This window comes from Suncus etruscus, chromosome 4, assembly GCF_024139225.1.
Source record: "Suncus etruscus isolate mSunEtr1 chromosome 4, mSunEtr1.pri.cur, whole genome shotgun sequence".
Lineage (NCBI taxonomy): Eukaryota > Metazoa > Chordata > Mammalia > Eulipotyphla > Soricidae > Suncus > Suncus etruscus.
Genome location: NC_064851.1, coordinates 51,786,076 through 51,794,701, shown reverse-complemented (window position 1 = coordinate 51,794,701; position 8,626 = coordinate 51,786,076).

Here is an 8,626-nt window from a genome sequence, read left to right as displayed (position 1 = left end):
CTTTCTGTTCTTCTTGGCAAATGTCCTCCTTATCCTCATCTCTATTCTCTCTGGATAACACCACCACACTGCCTTTATTTTCCTTATATCCCACAGATAAGTGTGATTTATTATACCTCTCCCTCTAATTTTTTTTGGGGGGTCACACTTAGCAGCACTCGGGCTACTCCTGGCTCTATGCTCAGAACTCGCCCCCAGGCTCAGGGGACCATATGGGGTGCCAGGATTCGAACCACTGTCCTTCAGCATGCAAGGCAAATGCTCTATCGCTATGCTATCTCTCTGGCCCCCCTCTGTCTCATTTCACTGAGCCTAATCTCCATGTCCATTCATGTATAAGCAAATTTTATGAATTCAAATTTCCTAACAACACATTTTTCTTTTAAAGAACGCAAGACTACAATGGCCAGAATAATAGCACAATTGGATAGGGTAAAGTTTGCCTTGTACATATCTAGCCCAGATTTGGTCTCTTGGGCCCCACCTGGAGTAATCCTTGAGTGCAAAATCAGGAATAAGCCCTGAGCACAGCTGGGTGTCCCCCACTTGATGCCCCCTCAAAAATGAACACCAAAACTATTGGTTTACAGGAATTAGCTATGTCTAGATTTCCCAGACCTGTGTCCAAATATCAAATCTGTTAATAATAGTAACAGAATTCACCCCCCTTTTGTTGATCTTATAACAGTTTGTGCACACCTACTTAAAAGGCACAGTTTTAGAGGGCTTGCTGGAGTCTTGAACATTTTCTTACAGCGCCAGGGAATCCCACTGGAATGCAGAAATGAAAAGTGCTGGGACTGAACTCAACCCCTCACTGGCATTCTGCCAGTGACCCACAGTTGATATTTGTTTGCTACTGCTAAGAACTTAACCATATTTCCATTGATTTCCTAACAGATAAGTGTATTTTAAGATGAAGAAATTAAGGTGAGAAAAGACTCGGGGATACCTGCACAGAGTTTGTGCATTTATTTGGAAACCATAGCAGCCTCTGAGTTAATGAAGTTTGGGTCTTTAGTTGGAATGATTTTTATAAAAATAGTCCTGGTAGCTGAAGAGAATTCTTTTGAGTAGGAACCCATATTAGAAAGTTCATTTGTAAAAAAAAAAAAGTTTGTAAATGATACATTTTCTTTTATCCAGATTTACTCTTTGTTTATGGTTGATTAATATTGATTCCAGTGAGGGAACAATGAATCTGGATTCCCAACGTAGTGTCAAAAGGTGACTTGGCAAGGTAGGGAACAAAGCAAACAAAATGGGATTGCTGCTAAAGATCTTCCTATGAGTGGTATAATTTAAACTGAAGAAACTAAAAGAAATGGGAATGAGAATCAGTGTAGAAACACTTTAATGGCTTATGAGCAGTGAAGTGAAGTCACTAAGATTGTGAGGATATAGATTTGGTTTTAAAAGGAGAACACATTGCAGCCAGAGTGCTAGTACTGCAGATAAGGCACTGGCCTTACATGTGGCCAGCCTGGGTTCAAGCTCTAGCATTTCACATGTTCCCCTAAGCATCACCAGGGGTGCCCCCCCAACAAAAATAAAAGATCACACTAAGAAATCTTTGAACACATAAGTTGTCCTTATAAGGGGCTCCCCTTTTACCAAGGGAAAGCAGCTACATCCATATGGAAGCTTTATGATTTCAATGTTATTTTTGTTTGGGAGTTATACCCTGTGGTTCTCAGGGACTACTACTAGCTCTAATCCTGATCAGGCCTGGTATAAAGTTTGAGTCTCTTCTCCAGTTCACTGAGCTATCTCTCTGCCCCCAAAATGAGATTCTTAAAAACTACCCCCGGGAAAATAGAAGAATTGGTAATCCCATACTTAAAATTCTTTAAAAATGTAGGGGCCGGAGCGATAGCGCAGCAGTAGGGCATTTGCCTTGCAGGCGGTTGATCCACGTTGGACCTCAGTTCGATCCCTGGTATCCCATATGGTCCCCCAAGCCAGGAGTAATCCCTGAACATCACTGGGTGTAGCCAAACATAAAAACATCTTTGAAAATTTTATTGGAGTAACTGGTTTCCAACAATGAAAATGTTTTAAATACTATTCTGGTTGTATATTCATATCACATCTTTTTGGGAGAGGGCGCATACCCAGCAATACTTGGGTTATTCCAGGCTCTGCACTCAGAATAACTCCTCACAGTGCTCAGGGGAACATGGTATGGTGGGGGTCCAATCTAGGTCAACTACATGCAAGGCAAGTTCCTCACTGGTTGTATAACAGCTTTATCCACGAGAGTCTTTGGGTACTTGGGTTGTCTTCAGGTTTGGACTGTTGTAAATAGTTCCACAATAAACTAGTTCAGAATGTTTTCTCAACGACTGAAGGCATTGGTACGTCAAGGCAGAAGGATGAAGATGTAAGGTATATGATGTAATGGGATATGAAGAAATTTTCTAACACAAAGTAGCAGTTGTGTGTGAGCTTTTACTTTTATGTGATCTCCCATCCCACCCCAGTTCCTTTGCTTCCTCTCTCACTTCTACCCACACCAATATTCTCACCAATATTACAAGAGAGAAAATCTGAATTTTTGTTATACTACCATAGCTCAGAACTCAGCATTCCTGTGTCTTGGTTATATGTATGTATATTTTGTTTTACTGATGTAGCTGTAACACCATTGTAGGCAGCGCTTGGGTGTATAGTTTTGGGAGGAGCAACAAATATGCAACAAATATGTTGCATCCAGCAGAGCCTTCAAGAAAATTTGAACAGAATTGAGCACTCTGGTGCAGCAATAAATGTTCATGAGCTCAAAATTCAAGTTTGGTCCTATCTAGTAAAGGCAATAGTTAAAGTTAATGTCTAATAAAAACAAGTATGAGCACACTTGAGTTTTTTATGTATAGGTTTATTCTATCACAACCACAGGAAGAAAGGTGAGAAAGTGACTCACAGTTGTGTTATCTGTCACCTGATTTAGTCCAAGTCAGTTTAACAATCCAAAAATATTTGAAGAAAAATGTAAACAATTGCAAAAGTATGTTGTACACTTACATAAAACATACACACCTTCAACAGAGAAGATTGTGGTAGATTTTATCATTCAAAGTAAAAAAAATTGCAGTGAATAAGATCTACATTTCCTGTTATTACCTTGTTTTTCAATTTCTATTAGAAGTCATGTACATATTACCTTTAGCAAGCTGTACACATGCACTGTTCAGTAAATAGGTGGGGTTTGGAGGTGAGGGAGTGCTCAGGGCCTTCCTGCAGTTTTGGGGGCTCACTTCCTCTACTTAAGAATCACTACTGGAGGGAGTCTGCAATGTATTTGAGCCTGGGATCAAACTTGGGTCAACTGTTGGCAAATACTTTTTGGCCTTAGGGTAGTTTTATTCTATGTCTCTAACTTTTCATTAGATCATTTGCTTCTCTTATAATTGATTGCAATATCCTTGTGCTGAAAGTTGTTCTGAAATGAAGTTAATGTAGGAGTGAAATTGGAGATACATTAACATGCTGCATGTGAAGTCTAAGATGCTTGGTAAGGCCACTTTCAAAGGTCTTAACATGTGTCAGATACTAAGTTGTAGTGGAGTCAAAGGCCACAAGATGGCAAGCTAGCACTGGAAATTGTATACTGAAGGTGAAATTGAATTAGAAATTAGCCTGCCACTGTTTCTTATTAAAACTTTTTAAAGATCGAAGATTAATATGTAATGGTTATTTGTACTTTTTAGTTGAAGTGTGAGGAGATTTGGGCCACCTCCAGCACTTGCAAAACAAGTACCCTGCCCACTGTACTATCACCAGCTGCCACAAAAAAAATTTTTTTTTTCTTTTAGAAAGGAAGGTTTGGCCCACACCTGGCCTACCACTGTGCTCAGAGATCACTCCTGGCACTGTGCTCGTAAACTACTTACAGGATCCAGGGGACCATATATAGTGCCCCAGATTGAACATGGGGCCACATACAAGGAAAGTGCTCTAAAACACTTAAGCATAACCTTTTAATCTAGGTGATTAAAATTACCTTGCATAGATTTTATACAAATTCTTGGTGTATAATAAAGTTTATATATACATATATTAATTGAATCATCATGAGATACAATTACACAGTTATTCATAATTCAGAATAAGTCATTAAAGTTGCAACTTCACCAGAACATCCCCTCCTGCCTTCTCTCCCTACCTGTATGGCAGAACATTTTTCCTCTGTCTCCCCTCTCCTTTTTAGGCACTGTGGTTTACAGTATTATTGAAGGGGTATTATCACATCACTACCTCCTCTCAGTACCCAGTTGTTGTCCAGAATGATCAATTCCAGCTATCATCCTAGTAATCCTTTCTTGGTACTTCCCCACTATTTTCCTACCATGGACCATTTCTTGAGGGCCTCTTCTATTGGCTTTGAGTATAGTTACCATACTTATTTTTGTTTTTTGGGGTTTTTGTTTTTTGTTTTTTGTTTTTTTTTTTTTTGTTTTGGGGCCACACCTGGCAGTGCTCAGGGGCTACTCCTGGCTGTCTGCTCAGAAATAGCTCCTGGCAGGCATGGAGGACCATATGGGACACTGGGATTCGAACCAACCACCTTTGGTCCTGGATCAGCTGCTTGCAAGGTAAACGCCGCTGTGCTATCTCTCCGGGCCCCACCGTACTTATTTTTAAATATCCCACAAATGCAGTTAATCTGTCTCCCTTTGACTAATTTTACTCATCATAATACTCTTCATATTCATTCATGTATAAGCAATTTTTATTCCTGTTTCCTAACAGCTACTTAGTATTCTATTGTGTGGATGTATCATGGTGTTTTTATCCACTCATCTGTTCTTTTTTTTGTTTTTTTTTTTGGGGGGGCCACACCGGGCGTTGCTCAGGGGTCACTCCTGGCTGTCTGCTCAGAAGTAGCTCCTGGCAGGCACGGGGGACCATATAGGACACCGGGATTCGAACCAACCACCTTTGGTCCTGGATCGGCTGCTTGCAAGGCAAACACCGCTGTGCTATCTCTCCGGGTCCCACTCATCTGTTCTTAAGTTCTTGGGTTATTTCCAGGTTTTGGTGATTGAGGATAGTGCTACAGTGCAGATGTCTTTCCTGCTCTGTGGGGGTTTTTTTGGGGGGTCACTAAGGTATATTACCAGGAGCAGTATTACTGGGTCATTTGGGAGCTCAGTTTCTAGTATTTTGGGAAATGTCCATCTGACCAGTAAAAATTCTCAACAGTGAGTGAGAGTCCTTTCTCCCTGCATCCATGCCAGCAGTGGTTCTGGTACTCTTGGATGTGTGCCAGTCTCTGTGATTTGAGATGGTATTTCATTTTTGCTTTGCATATCCCTGATTAATAATGATATGGAACCTTTTTAAAGATGTCTATTAGCCATTTGTATTCTTTGAGAAAGTTTCTGTTCATCTGTCCATTTTTTAAGTAGGGTTAGATTTTTTCTTATGCTCTACCAGTGTCTTATATATCATATCTTTTTTTAAAATAATATTTTATTTAAACACCTTGGTTACAAACATGATTGTGGTTGGGTTTCAGTCATATAAGAGGACACCCCCATCATCAATGCAACCTTCCCACCACCAATGTCCCAAATATCCCTCTTCCCCATCCTTTAATCACATGGGTATTGAATAAATCCTCTCAATTCATATCCTGATCACTGGATCCTTTGAGGTGTAGGTGCATGTAGATTGTCTTGCTTATCTTTTTCAGTTTTTTTTTTTTTTTTTTTTTTTTTTTTTTTTTTTTTTTTTTTGGTTTTTGGGCCACACCCGGTAATGCTCAGGGGTTACTCCTGGCTATGTGCTCAGAAGTTGCTCCTGGCTTGGGGGACCATATGGGACACCGGGGGATCGAACCGCGGTCCGTCCAAGGCTAGCGCAGGCAAGGCAGGCACCTTACCTTTAGCGCCACCGCCCGGCCCAGTTTTTTTTTTTTTTATCTTTGCTTCCACTTAGGATGTTCCATTCTTGGAGATGCCTTTAGTTTCCATATCAAGTTTTTCTTTATCCATTTTGATTTGACCTTCATGCATGGTGTTAGTTTACTTTTTTCCATGTAGTTGACCAGTTTTCCCAGCACCATTTGTTGAAGAGGCTTTCCTGGGTCTACTTTGTATTTCTTGCTCCTTTATCAAAGGTTAATTGATTGTATACCTGAGGCTCTGTTTCATTTTATTCAAGTTATTTCATTAATCTAAGGGTCTATTTCAATACCATGCTATTTTACTACTAATTTATAGTAAAAGTTAAAGTTGGAGAACATGATGCCTCCAACCTATGGGGCCCTATATTTTTTCAATCCCCAACAATCAAAAATTATTTTTTTCAATATTGATATGGAAATTGTTTTATTTACTTGATTTATTGACCATCTGAGATATTTTATTCTATTTTATTCATGTGTTTTAACATACTGGTCATTCTTTGTAGCTAATAATGTCTGCTTCATCCTAATCACTAATGTAAACTATATTGGGCTATGAGTAAAAGAGACTAACAAAGCAATGGCTTAAATCATGTAAGAGTCCAGTTGTCTTCCATAATAAGAAAAGAAAGCATGTAGATAGGCAGTTCAGGACTGATGGGACAGTTTCATAAAGGCATCATGTTCCAGAACTTGTCTGCCTCTTTATAAGGTCTTTCACGTACTTCATTGTCACCTATGAGATGTAGATGTAGTTCACTACTGTTTTAACTACAGTGTATAGGAAGGAGTGCATAAGAAGGAGGGGGAAAATGCATGCAGATGGTATACTCTACTTCTAAAGAAATTTTCCCCATATTACCTGTCAAAGATGATTTACACAAAGGCTGGAGCAATAGTACAAAAAGTCGAATATTTGCCTTTCATGTAGCCAACCTGGGTTTGATTCTCTGCATTCCATATGGTCTCCAGAGCACTACCAGAAGTATTTCATGAACATCACCAGGTGTGCCTCGGTTCATCCACCCAACCCCCAGAATGAACTTGGTCACTGCTGCCTCATACACAAGAGACTTGGAAATGTGCATTTGTAGTTGGAATATTGCCAACACCAGTGTCAAAAATTTTAGGTGCAAAGGAGCTGTTATTGGGTGTATTAGATGGAGGGATAATGGGATTAGTGAGATAATACAGTTAGGAGAGCACTTGTCTTGCATACTTCAATAATTCAGCTTGCTAGGAGTGATTCCTGAACACAGAACCAAGAGTAATCCCTGAGTGCTGCCTGGTATGGAAAAAGAAAAGATGAAAGAGTTAAGAGGAGCATTGATTATTTTCAGCATTAAATTCGTGCCAGGAACCTAAGCTGGAGATCGTGGTAATGAAAAGGGTTGTTGGGTTTTTGTTGTTGTTGTTGTTTTGGTTTTTTTTTTTTTTTTTTTTGGATTTTAGGTCACACCCAGTAGCACTTGGGTTAGTCCTGGCTTTTGTTTGGCTTTTGTGCTCAGAAATCTCTCCTAGCGTATGGGATGCTGGGATTCGAACCACCTTCCTTCCTAGATAGGCTGCATGCAAGGCAAATGCCCTACTGCTGTGCTATCTCTCCAGCCTGAAAAGAAATTTTAATATTAAATCAGTGTAATTAGGTGCCATCTCCTCATGAAGATTGATTTTTCAAGGTTTCTAGATTTTTTTTGGGGGGGGGGTTTGGGCCACACCCGGCAGTGCTCAGGGGTTACTCCTGGCTGTCTGCTCAGAAATAGCTCCTGGCAGGCACGGGGGACCATATGGGACACCGGAATTCGAACCAACCACCTTTGGTCCTGGATCGGCTGCTTGCAAGGCAAACACCGCTGTGCTATCTCTCCAGGCCCAAGGTTTCTAGATTTTTCAGAACCAAATCTATAATTACTATTCTTTGAGATTAAAAATAAACAACAACACTTGGTTGATGTAGCAGTTAATACTTCTTTTGGTAAGGGATTGATTATCATCAATTTAGTTAACGGTGTTTTTATTTCCTTTTTCCAGTTCATCTTTTATTTTATTTTTTTGTTTGTTTGTTTTTGGGCCACACCCATTTGACGCTCAGGGGTTACTCCTGGCTATGCACTCAGAAATCGCCCCTGGCTTGGGGGGACCATATGGGACGCCAGGGGATCGAACCGCTGTCCATCCTATGCTAGCGCTTGCAAGGCAGACACCTTACCTCTAGCGCCACCTTCCCAGCCCCCATCTTTTAATTCTTTTTTTTTTAATTCCTGACATTATAGAACTAAACTAAAATGTATTAGTGTTCTCTTAATTTCCATAATGAACAAAATATTCATGAGCCAAAAAAGGGGAGAAGCTTATAAATCTAACTATGGATCTCGGCATTAACCACCTAACTGAGAAAGGAATGAAAATGCTTTAATTAAAAAATCATGAGTGGGGCCCGGAGAGAGAGCACAGTGGCATTTGCGTTGCAAGCAGCCGATCCAGGACCAAAGGTGGTTGGTTCAAATCCCGGTGTCCCATATGGTCCCCCGTGCCTGCCAGGAGCTATTTCTGAGCAGACAGCCAGGAGTAACCCCTGAGCACCGCCAGGTGTGACCCAAAAATCAAAAAAAAAAAAATCATAAGTGGACAAAGTGTGTAGAAACTGAAAATTTACAAAATCGCTGATAGTTCAAAAACTATACATCATGGGTGATGGTGAAAAGCAGAACGGAT